Raw genomic sequence first — 20,422 nt, 5'->3', positions numbered from 1 at the left:
GCCTGAAGGTAAAACCCACTCCTATAATAAACATCCATCAGGATCCATTGCACATGATAATCCATAACATGGCTCCCCATAGCATATCCCTGCAAAAGAACACCGTAATTGGACTAGCTATGGATTCGGAATGCTATACTTTTGGATTCCAGAATGATGTCATTGGACTTATTCCTGATGAATACCTAACAGAAGAACAGGTAGTGGAACAACATTTTTCCTCAACACCTGAGGGGTTATTCAATATCCACTCTGTTTATCCTTTCAGTTCTGAAGAAGGTACATGCCACATCGAAGAGTCATCATTGGTTTTCAACCATGAGATCGATGAAAAGGAATACGAGTCATGCCAACAAGGAAAGGATAAGGTACGCTACATCCAAAATGATTTAACCAGTGAGCTTGAAGAAACTTACGAGTTAAGTCAGCCTGAAATCTTTTCAGAATTTCAGGAACGGGTGGAAGAGCAAATATCTATAGCTGACGCATGCTCCAATGAGTCAGAGCGTCAACAGCTAAAGGAGATCTTCACAGAATTCCAGGACATGTTTGCCAAGGATTCTTATGATTGTGGAGAAACAGACCTACATGTTGCAAGAATCCAGATAGATCCCGATGCACCCCCTTTCTTTGTCAAACAATACCGACTTCCGCTGGCGGCTTACGAGTCACTATCTGAAATTTGTCAAAAACCTGGAGAGGAGGGGCATCATCCGTCCGATACATAGCTCCTTCAACCATCCTATACTTGGAGTCCTCAAACCCAACGGTCAATTTCGTCTCTGCTCGAACCTAAGGCAATTAAACAAACGTGTTTAAATGTCCGGGTGGCCCATGCCATATATTGACCAATGTTTGGCACAAATTCAAGGATACAAAATTTTCACCGCCCTTGACTGTGCACAAGGATATTGGATGATTAAAGTGGACAAAGGGATCAGTACAAACCGGCCTTCACATTTGGAAAGCAACAATATGCATGGACCAGACTACCCTTCGGGTACATAAATGCGGGCCATGAATTTGCTGTGTTCATGCATAAGGCAATGCCTGATGCCACTGAACGAGGTACCTTATCCTATGTGGCTGACATCCTAATTAAAAGCACAACTTTTGAGGAACACATTGCAGAATTGAGGCATGTATTAACCCAACTGAGAAAAGCTGGTGTGAAACTTTCTTTGCAGAAGGCTCAATGGTGTCGTGCCAAGATTAATTTCCTAGGTCACGAAATCACTGCTGATGGAATCAACCCACAGAAGAAGAAGGTGGAGGCAATGATAAACACCAAGTCACCTACAAATCTCAAGGACTTGAGATCATTCCTGGGTATGATGAACTATTCCCGTAAGTTCATAAATAATAATGCCGAAATTTCAAAACCTCTTTTGCAGTTGCTGAAGAAAGGAGTGGAATGGGAATGGAGTGAGCATCATGAGCAAGCTATGAATGAACTCAAGGCCAAGATTGTCCAGGCCCCATGCCTTGCCTATCCAGAGGGTGGAAAACCTTTCATCGTGGAAACAGGTTTCACCGACAAAAGCGTGAGTGCAGTCCTTTTCCAGAAAAAGTAAAACCTGAACAAGATCATTGCCTATGCCAGCAAAGCCTTATCACCGGTTGAAGTAAAATTCAATAATTGTGAGAAAGCATTATTGTCAACAGTGTGGGCTTTGCAATATTTCAGGAGCTTTATTCAAGGTGAAAAGATCATTGTGGAAACTGCACATCAACCACTACAATATTTGCAAAGTGATAGGATCAAGGATGGAAATCTGTCAAAAAGCAGGATATCTGCTTGGACGATGTCCTTAATGGGATGGCCGTTGTAGATCAGGTATAAACAAAATAATAAGAACCCAGTTGCTCAAGGATTAGCTGAACTTCATGATTGTTCCAAGGCGGAACATAAAGATAAGTCATAGTAATAATCCCCAAGAGAATCTTCAAAAGGATAGTTTCCCTACTGACGGACTTGATATGGCGCGGTAAAAAACCTAGAATTAGAGCACAAATACTCTACATCCGAGAGAAAGAGGGCAGACTATCAGCTCCGGATTTGGAACTTTATTTCTTTTCTGGCCATATCAGAAATATGATAAACTGGAGCAATTCACAAAGATATAAAACTATGTTAGAAGGGATTAATAAAAACTTAAATAACTGCAGTATTTTCCTATTGGTGGAAGCTAATACTTTGTCACACATGCAAATTAATAAAATACCACTTCTCGTGTTGTGGACTAAAATTTGGAAGGAGGTGATAGATATGTGGTCACACACTGGAGTGCATGTGGACACCCTATTGTGGGATAACATTTATCTTAAAGAACTAAAATTAATTGAACAAGAGGTTTGGTGTAAAAATTGTATTTATAGATTGGGACAGGTATGGAAGGAGGGAGATATAATTGCATATTTAGATCTTATAAATATCTGTGGTAGTGGTAATAGAGACCTGACCTTTTATCTACAACTGCGGGCGTCGTTGGTAAAGGGAACACTTATATCTACTCTCCAACAACCTATAGAAAATATAGACAAGTTAACAGCGGGTAAGAAGCTGATATCAAGGATATATCAAGATCTATTATATCAGAAGACAAAAAAAAAGCAGCTAATTGTCTACTGTATAAATGGAAGAAGTTTTTCCCTCAACAGATTGAGTTTTGGGAGAAGGTGATAAACGCAAAAAACAGGGTTTCACATAACTTCTCCCATAGGGTCACCCAATTTAACATACTATATTGTTTATACTACTCCCCTAAAGATCTGATGAAGTTCTATAATCCCAATGTATTTAGCTGTAAAATATGTGGACAGATAGGTGTGGACGACGTCCATATTCTTTGGACATGTAGAGAGATTCAAGACTTTTGGCTGAAAGTAAATGAAAAAATAGAGACATTCCATGGGTTTAGGGTCCCGGTAGAGTTCGAAACTTGCATTTTTGGAGTGATGGATGGGATAGATAATGCAAATCATTGAGAAATAGCAGCCAGACTCTTGTTTCAGGCCAGGAGATGCATTATTGGACATTGGGGTAGTAGTGTGTCACCTATGGCCAAGGAATGGGAGAATTCTGCTAGGATTTCGATAATCAGAGAAGAATTCTACCTGGTATCGATAAAGAATTTTTTTTGATTTGTTAGACTGTGGCAGAAGTGGTTGAAACGATTAAGAACTAGGAGATGGCTGGGGGGGCATGGGGAGAGGTGGTGGGTTAAGGAGGAGTAGCAAAAAAAATTTTTTTTTCTTTTTCTTTGGAGCAACAGGCATTGGGGTAATTGGGTGTGTCATTTATAATTGTATTTATATTGTCTTATAATGTAAAAATAATTAATATTGTTGATGATTGTAATGAATTTTTGAAACAATAATAAAGATTTAATAATAATAAAAAATAAAAAAAAATGTCACCAGAAAATGATTTCCTGGAAGAGCAATGAATCCGGACCCATTCACTTCAATCGGGCTGTGCAGATAAGCGGTGATTTTCACGCATCACTTGTCCGTTGCGTGAAAATCGCAGCATGTTTTATATTCTGCGTTTTTCACGCAACGCAGGCCCCATAGAAATGAATGGGGCTGCGTAAAATTGCATAGCATCCGCAAGCAAGTGTGGATGCAATGCGATTTTTCACGCATGGTTGCTAGGAGATGATGTTAGTAAATTGATTAAAGTCAATTTACTGTATTATTTTTCCTTATAACATGGTTACAAAGGAAAATAATAGCATTGTTAATACAGAATGCTTACTAAAATGTTGCTTGAGGGTTTAAAAAATAAAGAAAATTAACTCACCTCATCCACTTGATCGCGCAGCTGGCATCGTCTTCTTTCTTCTTCTTTGAGGACCTGCAAAAGGACCTTTGATGACGTAATCGCGCTCACCACATGGTGAGTGCGGTGACGTCAGCGTAGGTCTTGCCGAATGTTCAGGCCCCCCAGAGTGCCTAGCTTGGGGGACACATGGGGGCAATGACACCTTAATGTATGTGAATGCATTTGTTCTCCCTATTTCCCCCCCTTTTCGTTTGGTGGTTTGTCTTCCCGCCTTTATTTTACAGGTTTTACTTGAGGTAATCTGGAGATCCAGTTTTTTCCAGTTTGTGCAGGGTCTGGTGGAAGAAGATATACAGCGAGTCAAGCTGAGCATCTGATTGGTTGCTACCCTTGCTGGGGGAGATTTACAGGTTTCTGATTTGTTTGTGCTTCCACAGCGGGAAGCTTCTCCCCTTTATATTGACAGGTTCGCCGCTGCTTCAGGGTCAGTTAAAGAAGATTTCATCGGCACTGGACCAGGATGGAAGACCTGCTGAGAAGGCTCGTCGAGAGAGCGGAGGCTGCCGGCGGAGAAGACTGGCTGAGAAGCTGCCTCTAGATGCCGCTACAGCCGCCTGGATCGCTAAGAAATATTCCGCTGCTGCCGCCGTCATCGCCGCTGAGGACGCCATCGCTGCCGGCGGACGAAGAAGAGAGGGAGCAGGAAGTTGAGAGAAGAAGACGGCGAGGGAGAAGTGATGGAGTTCCGGTGACCGGCCTGCCCCGGGAGGAGGAGTTGCCTGTTCTCCCCCGCAAAAGAGCTAGAAGGGTGTGGAGCGCTTATACTCCTCCCCCGGAAGTGGGGCGCCAAGGCGGCAGCAGAGGGAGCAGCGGATCTTCAGCGCAGAGTAGGAGGACCTCCAGGATCAGCGAGAGCCGTGTAGAGAGCGGCGGTTCTCGCTGTACACCGGCTTCCAGCACCGGCAGGGGGCGTGGCCAGCAGCAAGGAAATGGAGAGGACGCCCAGGATTACTGCAGGAGCCAGCAGCAAGTTTTTGGTTTGCCTGTTGAGAGGCTCCCACAATCTGTGGTTGAGCTGTCTCCAAACCCTCAAGGGAGAATGCCACAGCCTCAACCTCTGGTACAGTCCAGGAGGATCGTCAGGATGGTGGGAACATCAATGTTGCATCTGTCCCTAACGCAGTCTTGTTATCCCAGTTAGCTAAGCTACTAGTAGAAGCTGCTAGTGGGCAAAGGGTTAATGCAGCTTCAGATGTATGGAGCTCTGATCCGGATACTGTGGTTAAACCTCCTAGTGTTGTGAGTGGTGCTGTCTTACCTAGTATGGAGAAAAGTGTTGGTGTCAGTGTTTTAAAGAGGCATTAGCTTGTGAGATTTTGCCTTTGGGTTATCATTTGAGTGTTAATGTTAAGGAACGTATTTGGCGATTGGAATATGTGGATTTAATGTCGTTACTGCCATCTGTTAAAGAGTTCGCTTTTAAAAAGGATGATAAACCTAAAGAAAATAGAAAGTGCTTTCCGCCCAGGTCTTTTAATAACGGGCTTAAAGCCTTTTGTATTTATGCTGCAGTTTTGGGTGAGAAGCGTCCGGAATTTTGTTCAGGTTTATTTCAACACAATATTATTATAGAAGCTTACAGAAATTTTGGCGGGATGGCCTGGTTTCAATATGACAAGACATTCTGTCAAAAATTGGCTGTACACTCCTCACCTAAATGGAGAGTAAAAGATATCGGTTTGTGGGTAAATTTAATGCTACCTCATAAATCAGCGCCAATTAAATCTGTTCATTCCTCTCAGACCAGCATGAGGAACGGTTTGTGCTTTTAATGAAGGTACATGCAAGTGGTTGATCAACTGCCGGTACAAGCACGAGTGTTCCTTTTGTGGTGGTACGCACCCCATGTCACGCTGTTTTAAAAGGGATTCCCAGTCAGGTCAGTAGCAACCAAGCACCAGAGAACAAATCTAGACCTTGGCTACAGCTTTACCCAGATCAAGCGAAAGCTGAGCTAATTTTGAATGGTTTTCAATACGGTTTTGAAGTCCCGCAATTTCTGGGTATTGGTTGCTGCTGGGTTGATAATTTGAAATCAGTGGTGCTGCATAAAGAGGTAGTTAGAAAGAAAATTAAAAAAGAGCTGGCGTTAGATAGAATTGCAGGTCCTTTTTTAAATCCTCCTTTTGCAAATTTTAAGCTTTCTCCTTTGGGCGTTGTGCCAAAGAAGGAGCCAGGGGATTTCAGACTTATTCACCATTTGTTGTTTACAGAAAAAACCTCCTTGAATGACATGGTGGATAAGTCAAAGGCTTCGGTGGCCTATGCTTTAGCATTGTTGAGGATTTTTGGCCAAGGAGCCATGTTAGCGAAAGCAGATATCAAATCGGCTTTCCGTTTGTTGCCTGTTTTACCTTCTGGTTTGAATCTTTAGGTTTTCAGTTTGATGATTATTTTTATTAAATGCCTCCAGATGGGTTTTCTTTGTCCTGCTATTACTTTGAAGCTTTCTCTACGTTTATTCAGTGGATTATAGAATATGATATGCAGAGTGGAGACGTTCTGCATTATCTTGATAATTTTTGGTTTATTCGTTTTTCGGATTCTAATATGTGTTCAGATTTGTTAAATAGATTTTTAGATGTTTGTTTTTGTTTCGGTATCCCCATAGCTGCTGAAAAGACGGTTTTTCCTTGTTCATGTTTAGAGTTTTTAGGTATTATTATTGATTCTGGTCGTATGGAGTTTCGTTTATCAGTCCAAAAATTTGAAAAAATTAGGTTATTATTAGTGTCTTTGCTAAGGAGGAAGAAATGTAGTCTAAAGATATGCAATCCTTGTTAGGTTCTCTTAATTTTGCTAGCAGAGTAATTCCAATAGGACGAGTTTTTTCCAAGAGGTTATATTTTTCAAGAAGGGGGTTTGAGGTCTCCTAGCTCTCACATTAGATTGACTAAATGCTTGAAAGATGACATGGCAATATGGTTGGAGTTTTTACAGAAATTCAATGGTTCGTCATGTTGGCAGGATGAATTTTTAGAAGCAGATGCCTTGGGTTTATTTACGGACGCAGCCGGAAGCTGTGGCTATGGTGCGTTTTTGAACGGAAGATGGTCAGCTGAAAAATGGTCGCATTCTTAGTCTTGTTAAAGCTATTTCAGGTAGTGGTGGCAGTTGTTTTGTGGAGTTGTAATTTTTGGAACAAGAGAATATTGTTACATTCTGATAACAAAGGGGTGTGTTTTTCAGTTAATACACTTTCATCTAAGTGTGACTCAGTGGTTAAGCTTTTGAGGCATTTAGTCCTTTTAGGTGTTCAATAAGTTTTTATTGAGTTATAACAAAAGAGGACAGCACAGTATACATAGGCGCGAATAGCGCAATTACAGTATTACAAATAATAACAATATAGTGCAAAAGAAAAGAAAAGGCGTACATGATAAAACATGTGCATCACAGTCTGAGTACATATATATGGAGCGACATAGACAATGAGAACTTCAGTAACAATGCAACACTATCAAAGTATAGAGGCCGGTAGAGGAGTAGCATAGTGACTGGATAACCACGTAACCCACTAATTATGTATTCGTATTCTGGAACGTACATTTTCCGCAAAAACCATTTCACAATGCATATGTTCATTAACAGATTGCACCACCGCAGCTACCTCCGGAGACTGCGCCAACTTCCACTGGCGGGCTATAACATTCACATTTAGTCCTTTTTTGTATGCAGTTTAATATATGGATTAAGGCAAAATATGTTGCTGGTGCATCGAATGTTATTGCTGACTCATTGTCTCGTTTTCAGTTTTTGAGATTTCGGGAGCCAGCTCCAGAAGCAGACGTGGATGGGATCCAGTGCCCTCGTCACCTTTGGGATCTTTTATGGGACTAATATCCTGTTCTATTAAGCAATTGTTGGCTCCAAGAACATGGGCCGCTTATGCCGCCGCATGGCGTGACTGGTTAAATTTTGTTAATTCATTTGCAGGGGTTATTAATGTTAATGATTTAAATTCTGGTATGCTGTTTGACGGTAGCCTATTTGATAGGAATTTGTCTGCTTCTTCGGTGTCTAGGATAGTGGCAGGCATATCGTTTTTTCCAAAGCTATATGGCAAACAGCCTCTTTCTTCTCATTTTCAAGTTAAGCAAATGTTGAAGGGTTACAAGAGAGGCCTGTCGAATGTAGATAATAGAAGGCCGATTTCTATTCCCTTGTTATTTGATTTATGTAATATTCTGCCTAAAGTTTGTTTTGATCAGTTTGAAGTGTTACTTTTTAGGACAGCGTTTGTTTTGACATTCTTTGCTGCTTTAAGGATTAGCGAGTTGGTGGCGTCCAGTCATTTATATTCAAAATAGCTAGTTCTGCCAGGAGTACAGATATTCTAAATTCCCTACTGGGATTATCTCTACAGCAAGTAGTGGAGGAGCCAACCCGGAAGGAGGCCATTTTAGATTTAGTATTCACAAATGGGAATTTGGTATCTGATATTACTGTAGGGGAAAGCTTGGGATCTAGTGATCACCAGTCAGTGTGGTTTACTATAAGTACAGTGACTGAGTCACACCACACAAAAACAAAAGTTTTAGATTTTAGAAAAACAGACTTTTCTAAAATTAGATTAGTGGTATACAAGTCCCTATCAGACTGGAACAGTTTCATTGGAGTCCAGGAGAAATGGGACTACTTAAAAGTGGCACTATTGAAGGCAACAGAAAATTGCATTAGGCTTGTCAGTAAAAGCAAAAAAAGGAAGAGACCACTGTGGTACTCAGCAGAAGTGGCCAAAATCATTAAAAACAAAAAGATAGCATTTAGGAATTATAAAACAAAACAAAACGAGGATGACAGACAAATTTATAAGATTAGGCAGAGAGAGGCCAAACAAGTTATAAGAGCTTCCAAAGCACAGGCAGAAGAGAAATTAGCTCAGTCAGGGAAAAAAGGCGAGAAGGCATTCTTCAGATACATAAATGAAAAAAGGAAACTAAAACAAGGAATTACCAAATTAAAAACAAAAGAAGGAAGGTATATAGAAGAAGATAAAGAACTAGCTGACTGCCTCAATAAATATTTCTGTTCAGTTTTTACAAAGGAAAATGAAGGAGAAGGACCTCAGTTAGGAAAGAAGACTAATGAATCTTTTGATGCATGTGTCTTTACAGAGGAAGAGGTTCTAAGTCAGCTGTCTAAAATTAATACAAATAAGTCACAGGGGCCTGATGGGATACACCCAAAGCTATTAAAAGAGCTCAGCGTTGAACTAGCAAAACCATTAACAGATTTATTTAACCAATCGCTGGCAACAGGAGTCGTCCCAGAAGATTGGAAATTAGCAAATGTTGTGCCCATTCACAAGAAAGGTAGTAGGGAGGAATCGGGCAACTATAGGCCAGTAAGCCTGACATCAATAGTGGGGAAATTAATGGAAACCATACTTAAGGAGAGGATTGTGGAACATCTAAAATCCCATGGATTGAAAGATGAAAAACAGCATGGGTTTACTTCAGGGAGATCATGTCAAACTAATCTTATTGATTTTTTTTGATTGGGTGACTAAAATAATAGATGGAGGAGGTGCAGTAGACATCGCTTATCTAGACTTTAGTAAGGCTTTTGATACTGTCCCACATAGAAAGCTTATCAATAAAGTGCAGTCTTTGGGCTTGGACTCCCATATTGTTGAATGGATTAGGCAGTGGCTGAGGGACAGGCAACAGAGGGTTGTAGTCAATGGAGTATATTCAGACCAAGGTCTTGTTACCAGTGGGGTACCTCAGGGATCTGTTCTGGGACCCATATTGTTTAATATCTTTATCAGCGAAATTGCAGAAGGCCTCGATGGTAAGGTGTGTCTTTTTGCTGATGACACAAAGATTTGTAACAGGGTTGATGTTCCTGGAGGGATACACCAAATGGAAAAGGACTACTAGAGGAATGGTCAAAAATATGGCAACTAAAATTTAATGTTGATAAGTGCAAGATAATGCACCTGGGACGTAAAAACCCAAGAGCAGAATATAAAATCAGTGATACAGTCCTAACCTCAGTATCTGAGGAAAGGGATTTAGGGGTCATTATTTCAGAAGACTTAAAGGTAGGCAGACAATGTCATAGAGCAGCAGGAAATGCTAGCAGAATGCTTGGGTGTATAGGGAGAGGAATTACCAGTAGAAAGAGGGAGGTGCTCATGCCGCTCTACAGAGCACTAGTGAGACCTCATTTGGAGTATTGTGCTCAGTACTGGAGACCATATCTCCAGAAGGATATTGATACTTTGGAGAGAGTTCAGAGAGGAGCTACTAAACTGGTACATGGATTGCAGGATAAAACTTACCAGGAAAGATTAAAGGACCTTAACATGTATAGCTTGGAAGAAAGACGAGACAGAGGGGATATGATAGAAACTTTTAAATACATAAAGGGAATCAACAAGGTAAAAGAGGAGAGAATATTTAAAAGAAGAAAAACTGCTACAAGAGGACATAGTTTTAAATTAGAGGGGCAAAGGTTTAAAAGTAATATCAGGAAGTATTACTTTACTGAGAGAGTAGTAGATGCATGGAATAGCCTTCCTGCAGAAGTGGTAGCTGCAAATACAGTGGAGGAGTTTAAGCATGCATGGGATAGGCATAAGGCCATCCTTCATATAAGATAGGGCCAGGGGCTATCCATAGTATTTAGTATATTGGGCAGACTGGATGGGCCAAATGGTTCTTATCTGCCGACACATTCTATGTATGTTTCTATGTTTGTTCTGGTCTTGATCTTTCTGATGTTTCTTTGAGTGAACAAGTGGTTGAAATTTTTCTGAAAAGATCTAAGACAGATCAGTATGGGAGAGGAAGGTTCATTTAGCTGAAGGCTTGGTCAGGATCTGATTTATGTCCAGTTGTTACAGTTAAACATTGGTTGGAAATTCGTACAGTTCGTAGTGGCCCCCTTATAGTTCATAGTGATTTTTCTCCTCTTACCAAATGTAGCTGGCCAGCTAAGACCAGTCCTAGGTTGCTAGTATAGCCTTATCTGACACAGCAGAAACAACAGAAAGCATAGTGTTAATCTGTTGTTGCTGGGCAGAAGTCTAGACCAATCACAGCCAGGTTCTCACACAGCAAGAGTTTTCACCAATCACAGCCAGCCTCACACACAGCCTGTCTGGGAATTCCCCTAGCAGGAGCTGCTAGATTCATTATTCACCAGAGACAAGAGCTAAAGAGACATTCACTCCACTGAAAGCTGTGTTTTTATGGGAACAAGAGGCCAAAATAGGTATTTAGAACAGTTATATAATGTTTATATTGTTAGTATTGTGATTAGAACTGTATACTGAACCAGTTATAAGTGTGTTTATGTCATGCCCTGCCCTGTGACGAGTGATCTGAGAAGGTCTGTCAGACTTGCGGCACGTGAGCCTATCTAACAGATTGCTTTGTTGTGTTGTTGGACAGGGTCCCACCTCCTCGCAGGTTCTGCTCGTTAGTCAGTTAGTGATGCTATTTATCTCAGTCTCTCACTATAGCACTTGCGGTTTATAGCTTCTTGTGGAGTTCTCTGCTGGTGCTTGGTGGATCTCCTGCTCCCAGTCCGTCTTGAGATAAGTCCTCTTTTCTTCCCTTTTGTTGTATTTCCTGGCTAGGCCTTAGGAAGACACTGGTTCCTTCATCTCTTGCAAGGAACCGGTTGTCTTATCGCCTGCTCCCTAGCTGAGGGTCTGTTTCAGTTGCAGCAGGGATTAGGTTCCAGTGCATGAACACTTCTACCATTGGGATTTGTTCATGTTGTTAGCAGTGAGGGAAAGGCTTAGGGTTTGTCAGGTGGTGACCATTTCCTGTTCCTTAGCTGTGGGGCCTAGCCTGGTGTTTTGTTACCTGTTAGTAGTGTTTGGTTTGCTTTCCTTCCCTCACCTTCCGTGACAGTTTACTTACATTTCCACCAAATTCAATTGCAAATACAAATTGCAACCATTCAGATTCCATATTGCAATTCAAATTGCATACAACCATACCAGATCATACTCAACCAATCTGCAAATAGTCACTGCTAACTGCATACTGCAAGTGAACTATTAGTTAGACCTCAGATATACCTCTCAGAGAGATCATAAAGTGCTTAAATAGCTTAAAGGGAACCTGTCCCCGGGATTTTGTGTATTGAGCTGAGGACATGGGTTGCTAGATGGCCGCTAGCACATTTGCAATATCCAGTCCCCATAATAAATTAACATATGCAAATTAACCTAAGATGAGTCCTGTCCCTGAGATGAGTCCAGCGTGAAGGAGCCCAGCACTGCCCTGCATCCTCAGAATCTCCTCCTTGCTCCCCGACGTCAAAAAGCTAGAGCGCCGTAATCTCGCGATGCGCGAGCTAGCGCATGTGCAGTGTCATCATAGTGTTCCTTCCCTGTGCTGGCATCAGCCTCAGAGAAGGAACTGCGCATTGCGCTAGCTCGAGCATCGTGAGATTACGGAGCTCTAGCTTTCTGACGTCAGAGAGCAAGAAGGAGATTCTGAGGATGCGGGGCGGTGCTGGGCTCCTTCACGCTGGACTCATCTCAGGGACAGGACTCATCTTAGGTTAATTTGAATATGTATCAAATCGTTTTTTTTACACAATAAAAGCACACAGAGCTTTGGGAACTGGGTATTGCGGATGTGCTAGAGGCCATCTAGCAACCCATGTCCTCAGCTCTATACGCAAAATCCCGGTGACAGGTTCCCTTTAAAGTGAGAGTACAGATACTCAAGAGAGAAATATATCCACCATTTTATGTTAAATGACAAGATTGAACAGTTGAACCACCATCTTATGCATACCGTCATTTTGTGATACCTTTTCATCACAAGAAGTTATTTCAAGCATTTGGTGTGCTCTTTAAACCTACTGTTTCCATAGAACGGCGCTAGAGGAATTACAGAGTAATAGACAGTCTGGTTAGACTAAAAGTCAGAGATATCAAAATTTTTCTAATGCCACAGCGCAAAAGGCACTTCATAGTGCTGCGCCTGCCACACCAAATTTCAATTCAACGCAGTGTTGAAGAAATGTCTGGAATTATTGGGTCTCAGTTCTTTTAGGATATCTTCCCATTCTTTCAGAATTGGTGCCGCCACTGAGGCAGCTAGATATGGGTTGGATGATGCAGTTATCAGGAGGATAGGGTGATGGGATTCACATAGGGTTAATTTATATATTAGACCAGATTTAATGTTGTCAGTCTAATTTCAATCTTAATTTTCAGGTAGCCAGTTTATTGTTTGGATTTATTTTCTGGGCTCAGAAGTGAGCTGAGAAGAGAAGTTATTCTGAGAACCTATCTTTCAATACCGACGATCTCCATATCTTCTGGTGGGGGGTTAGAGGGTTAAATTGGAAAAGTTTATTAATTGAAATTCGGAAATTATTGAGTAAATGGCCAGCGCCTAATCTGTTGGTCATTCACCTGGGCAGTAATGATTTGGGAAAAATGAAGACTTGCGAATTATTATGGGTCATGAAAAAAGATTTAGCCCTCCTTCAGTGTATGTTGCCTCATATTACTTTGTTTTTTTTCCGAAATAGTACCTCGTCTGTTATGGGCTGGGATAGATTTAATGTTTTTGGAAAAAATTTGCAGATGAATTAATAGATCTATGGAAAAATGTCTCCTTTTTTTTAGGTGGGTATAGTTATAGACATGTTGATTTCTTGCTGGGCTCTACAGATCAGACAATGTACATCTCTCTGAAGTGGGTTTAGATATCTTTAATTTAAGATTACAGAACGTGACGGAAAAATGGCTGTGGTGCTTTGGAGGGGCCACGCCTTAGTATGCGTGGCTTGTGGGGCTGTATCGCTCAGCTAATGCTGAGTGGATCTTGGGTCCAGTGGCGTAACTAGAGTGTTATGGGCCCCAGTGCAAACTTTGGATCGGGGCCCCCCCCCTTTTTACAAAGAAGCGGCAGATTTTCTTACGAAGGGCTCTTTCCCTTGTGGTTAGTCCGCTGCGTGAATGAGGGCCAAGCTCCATTCCGGACAGCAGAGACACGGAGCAGTAACATGATTGATAATGCTCCGTGCCTCTCTGTGACCTTTTTACTACAAAATCACAGTGAGATAAAGTTGTCACTGTGAGTTTGTAGCAAAACGATCATAGAGAGGCACAGAGCATTATCAATTATGTTACTGCTACGTGTCTCTGCTGTCCGGTGCGGGGCTTGGCACTCTTTCACACAGCGGATTAGCCACACGGGATCCGCTTGTGTTAAAGAGCCCTAAGCCCAATGCATGGCTACACTAACCCAGTCCTAATAAAATCTGGTCCTACCTCATCCAGGGTGTCGCTGGCTTCGGCGTGATGTCCACTGGATCCAGAACAAGGTCCCTGTGGTGATAGAGAAAAAAATGAATAATCACATAAGGAAGGGATGGTGACTGCCCCTATGGAATCACCAGCAGGGGGCGCTGTGCTGGCCTGGTAGACTGAGCTATGCCAATGTATAGCAGGGTAATTTAGGACATTTCCCCTAAGTGCTACCACACAGTACTAATGCCCACATTGTGGCCCCTCACAGTACTAATGCCCACCTTGTGGCCTTTCACAGTAATTAAGCCCACCTTTGTTCCTGTCACAGTAGTTATGCCCAGATATGTGCCCCCTAACAGTAGATATGCCAAATATGTGCCCCCTAACAGGAGTTATGCCAAATATGTGCCCCCTCACGGTATTTATGCCAGATATGTGCCCCCTTCACAGTAGTTATGCCCAGATATGTGCCCCCTTCACAGTGGATATGCCCAGATATGTGCCCCTCACAGTGGATATGCCCAGATATGTGCCCCTCACAGTGGATATAGCAAGATATGTGCCCCTCACAGTAGTTATGGCCAGATATGTGCCCACTCACAGTAGTTATGCCAGATTATTTGCCCCTCACAGTAATGACCAGATACGTGCCCCCCTACAGTGGTTATGCTAGATTATGTGCCCCTCACATTAGATATGCCCACATATGTACCCCTCACAGTGGTTATGCCAGATTATGTGCCCCCCCTCACAGTAGTTGATATATGTGCCCCCTCATAGTAATGCCTTTATATGTGCCCCCCTCACAGTAGTTATGACAGATTAGGTGCCCCCTCAGTAGAGATGCACACTTTTGTGCCCCCCCTTCCCCTTTGCCCCCAGTCTGCAAAAAAAAAAAAAAACATACTTACCCTCTTCCCTGATGTTTCACTGCCACACTCACATCGCGCTGCTGGCTGTACTGAAGGCAGTTTCCCGGGCCTTCAGAGCTCCTCCCACAGCCAGCAGCGCGATGTGCGGCAAGCAGAGGGAGCGCTAGAGCTCCTGCTTCACTGATGATCTGGAGACAGCCCGGCAGTGACAAGAACTGCCGGGCCGAGTGTATATGAGTGAGTGCGCGCGTCCCCCCTCTTCCTCCTCCCCCTCTCTGCGCAAACCTCCCCCACCTTGCCTCATAATATTAAACGTGTAATGGAGCGCCCTGACGGGGCTGGCATTGTCACTGTACTTCATGCCGGGCCCCGTCACAGCTCTTCATTACATGTTAGTACAGCGGGCCCCCTCCCCCCGCCGGGCCCGGTCGCAGTCGCACCCCCTGCGACCGCGATCGTTACGCCCCTGCTTGGGTCATATGGATGGTTTAAGATTGGTCTATTTATTAATATGGTTTAATGGTTGGATTTATTTAATTGATTCGTTTGGTTTATTTAATACTATGTTTTTATAGTTACTCATAATAAAGCACTGCGGCCATTTTATTCCATAAAGTCGTTCTATGTGAGTTTTATTTATTTATCTAGAGCTAAGCTGTGGGTTTAATTGGGGTCATTTGCCTCCATGAAGATAGAAGGGAAAATAATAACATCTACACAACACCGAACCCAAACCCGAACTTCAGTGAAGAAGTTCGGGTCTGGTTACCACATTCAGTTTTTTATCACGCGCGTGCAAAACGCATTGCGGGTTTCCTGCAATGCACCCGGGACGCATCCGGAGCAAATCCGGAACACCCGTCTGAAAGAGGTTAAGTCTGTCGTGTCCCTTAAATATGAAGGGAGGGAGACCACAAAGGGATGGAGGATTTTATCAATGTAAATACTTGTGTTCTGGGTTATGGAGTCAACACCAGACACAATGGGGCGACCTTTTAAGGGAGGGAACCCCTTATGGATCTTAGGTAGTGCCTAAGCATCCCCAGGTCCCCACCTTCTACTCACTACCTAAGATCCATAAGGGGTTCCCTCTGTTAAAAGGTTGCTTCATTGTGTCTGGTGTTGACTCCATAATCCAGAACACAAGTATTTACATTGATAAAATCCTCTGTCCTTTTGTGGTCTCCCTCCCTAAATATTCCCTTCATGGTCTCCCTCCCTTCATGCGTCCCGGGTGCATTGCGGGAAACCTTTGCGAGTGCGCACATAATTTCAGTCAGTTTTGACTGTGATTGTGTTGTTCAGTTTTTAGCGCGCGGGTGCAATGCGTTTTGCACGCGCGTGATAAAAAACTGAATGTGGTACCCAGACCCGAACTTCTTTACTGAAGTTCGGGTTTGGGTTCGGTGTTGTGTAGATGTTGTTATTTTGCCTTATAACATGGTTATAAGGGAAAATAATAGCATTCTTAATACAGAATGCTTAGTAAAATGTTGCTTGAGGGGTTAAAAAATATAAAAAATTAACTCGCCTTTGATTACGTAATCGAGCTCACCATCCTTCTATCTTCATTCTGCAGGCCTAAAAGTCTGTCGTGTCCCTTAAAGGGGTTATCCCATCATAATGATCACTGTAAAATCTATTAATGATTTGACAGTGATCATTTTTGTAAATATATTTGATTAACCCATTCCCACCGTTTACGAGAAAATTCATCCCCACTTACCTCATTGTTGTAATTCGGTCTCCCCTGGTTACGGCCACCGCTCTTCTCCGGAATCCCGGTTGCCGCGCTTGCGCAGAAGACTCCTGCTCGCTGTCCTGAACACGCACGCCGCCGTGCATGCGCGATGGTGACTTCTTCCTGGCCAGAATAGTACAGAGCCGCGAACGCGCATGCCGACTCTGTACTATACTGGCCAGGAATAAGTCACCATGGCGCATGCGCGGCGGCGTGCGCGTTAAGTCCAGCGCGCGGCCCGGCCGGGAGAAGACTTCAATCAAGATGAAGCCCGCCCCCAGCCAGAATCCAGGAAGTGAACGGCGCGCAGGCAGCAGGTAAGTATGAAAATGCAAAGTGGGATAACCCCTTTAAATCTGAAGGGAGGGAGACCACAAAGGGACAGAGGATTTTATCAATGTAAATACTTGTGTTCTGGGTTATGGAGTCAACACCAGACACAATGGGGCCACTGGCGGGTCCAGGGGGGAGGGGGCAACGGGGCAATTGCCCCCACCCGAGCTGGCGGCGCGGCCCTGCTCAGAAGTGGGGGGCGGCGGTGGCAGGGCACAGGGAGATGAGCGCTTCCATTGTGGAAGCCCTGATCTCCATAGTCATCTGTATCGCCGTCCTCAGGACAGCGATACAGATGGCTGTGCTGAGGCAGGGGAGGGAGAGGCGTGTCCCTTTCCCTTTCTCTGATAGGCTGCAGGCACTAGGCCGGCAGCCTATCAGAGGCCGGCCCAGGCGGCGCGATGACGTCATTGCGCCGCCTGAGCAGTACAGCGCGGGACACAGGCCGGAAGAGGCCTGTATCGCATCGCTGACATGGAGGTAAGTATAGGTGTTTTTTTTTTTTTTTTTTTGATATATACAATATTTTTACTGGCACATTGGGGGGCTGTTATTACTGGCACATTGGGGGGCTGTTATTACTGGCACATTGGGGGGCTGTTATTACTGGCACATTGGGGGGGGCTGTTATTACTGGCACATTGGGGGGCTGTAATTACTGGCACATTGGGGGGCTGTTATTACTGGCGCATTGGGGGTGCTGTTATTACTGGCACATTGGGGGGGCTGTTATTACGGGCACATTGGGGGGGCTGTTATTACTGGCACATTGGGGGGGGGGCTGTTATTACTGGCAGATTGGGGGGCTGTTATTACTGGCACATGATGGGGGGCTGTTATTACTGACACATGATGGGGGGCTGTTATTACTGGCACATGATGGGATTATTACTGCCACATGATGGGGGGCCGTTATTACTGGCACATGATTGGGGGGTTGCTCTTGTTACTGGCACATGATTGGGGGGTTGCTCTTGTTACTGGCACATTATTGGGGGCACTTATTACTGGCACATTATTGGGGGCACTATAGGGGCATCTACTGAGGCCACAAACAAGGGGTATTTTATATGGGGGGCTCTGTACAGTAGCATTTTATACTGGGACACATTATGGTGGGTACTATGGGGAAGGAGGGAGAGGAGTACTATGGGGTCATCTACGGGGGGCACTAAGAATTATTTTATACTTGCAAATTATGGGGGACACTGAGGGCATCTACTGGGGCATTTTATACTGGTACATTATGGGGGGCACTAGGAGGAAGGGGGGAGAGGAGCACTATGGGGGCATTTACTGGGGGCACTATATAGGGGTATTTTATACTGGCACATTATAGGGGCACTATGGGGACATTAGCTCAACTGGGGGCATTACAAGGGGGTATTTTTTGCACTGTCACATTATAAGGAGAATTATTTCTACTGGGGGGGGGGGGCTTTATTACTCCCCCATGGTATGACCCCCTAGTAGCAGCACTAGCCTCTCCCTGCTCTGCTATCCTTCTGCCCCTTCTCCAAATCCTTATTATGAAATTTTTCTCATTAGGATAAAACACATCAGCTCCACCGAGCCCCCGGCCAAAGTGTTGAAGTGGTGTCCGAGATCCCCAAGGGTCAAGCCAAGTAATTGTAAGTTTTCATGTGAAATATGTTTGTTATACACATATAGCATACACTGTGCCTCACAATATACAGTATACCTCTACACTGTGCCACACAATATACAGTATACCTCTACACTGTGCCACACAATATACAGTATACCTCTACACTGTGCCACACAATATACAGTATACCTCTACACTGTGAGACACAATATACAGTATACCTCTACACTGTGCCACACAATATATAGTATACCTCTACACTGTGAGACACAATATACAGTATACCGCTACACTGTGCCACACAATATACAGTATACCTCTACACTGTGCCACACAATATACAGTATACCTCTACACTGTGAGACACAATATACAGTATACCGCTACACTGTGCCACACAATATACAGTATACCTCTACACTGTGCCTCACAATATACAGTATACATCTACACTGTGCCACACAATATACAGTATACCGCTACACTGTGCCACACAATATACAGTATACCTCTACACTGTGCCACACAATATACAGTATACCTCTACACTGTGCCACACAATATACAGTATACCTCTACACTGTGCCACACAATATACAGTATACCTCTACACTGTGCCACACAATATACAGTATACCTCTACACTGTGCCACACAATATACAGTATACCTCTACACTGTGCCACACAATATACAGTATACCTCTACACTGTGCCACACAATATACAGTATACCTCTACACTGTGCCACATAATATACAGTATACCTCTATACTGTGCCACACAATATACAGTATACCTCTACACTGTGCCACACAATATACAGTATACCTCTACACTGTGCCACACAATATACAGTATACCTCTACACTGTGCCACACAATATACAGTATACCTCTATACTGTGCCACACAATATACAGTATACCTCTACACTGTGCCACACAACATACAGTATACCGCTACACTGTGCCACACAATATACAGTATACCTCTATACTGTGCCACACAATGTACAGTATACCGCTACACTGTGCCACACAATGTACAGTATACCGCTACACTGTGCCACACAATATACAGTATACCGCTACACTGTGCCACACAATATACAGTATACCTCTACACTGTACCACACAATATACAGTATACCTCTACACTGTGCCACACAATATACAGTATACCTCTACACTGTGCCACACAATGTACAGTATACCTCTACACTGTGCCACACAATGTACAGTATACCTCTACACTGTGCCCCACAATATACAGTATACCTCTATACTGTGCCACACAATATACAGTATACCTCTACACTGTGCCACACAATGTACAGTATACCTCTATACTGTGCCCCACAATATACAGTATACCTCTATACTGTGCCACACAATATTCAGTATACCTCTACACTGTGCCACACAATATACAGTATACCGCTACACTGTGCCACACAATATACAGTATACCTCTACACTGTGCCACACAATATACAGTATACCGTTACACTGTGCCACACAATATACAGTATACCGTTACACTGTGCCACACAATATACAGTATACCTCTACACTGTGCCACACATTATACAGTATACCTCTACACTGTGCCACACAATGTACAGTATACCGCTACACTGTGCCACACAATGTACAGTATACCTCTACACTGTGCCACACAATATACAGTATACCGCTACACTGTGCCAAACAATATACAGTATACCTCTACACTCTGCCACACAATATACAGTATACCTCCATACTGTGCCACACAATATACA

This window comes from Bufo bufo, chromosome 5 (assembly GCF_905171765.1).
Source record: "Bufo bufo chromosome 5, aBufBuf1.1, whole genome shotgun sequence".
Taxonomy (NCBI): Eukaryota; Metazoa; Chordata; class Amphibia; order Anura; family Bufonidae; genus Bufo; species Bufo bufo.
The sequence above is the reverse complement of the archived record's forward strand: the minus strand, read 5'-3'. Positions refer to the sequence as shown.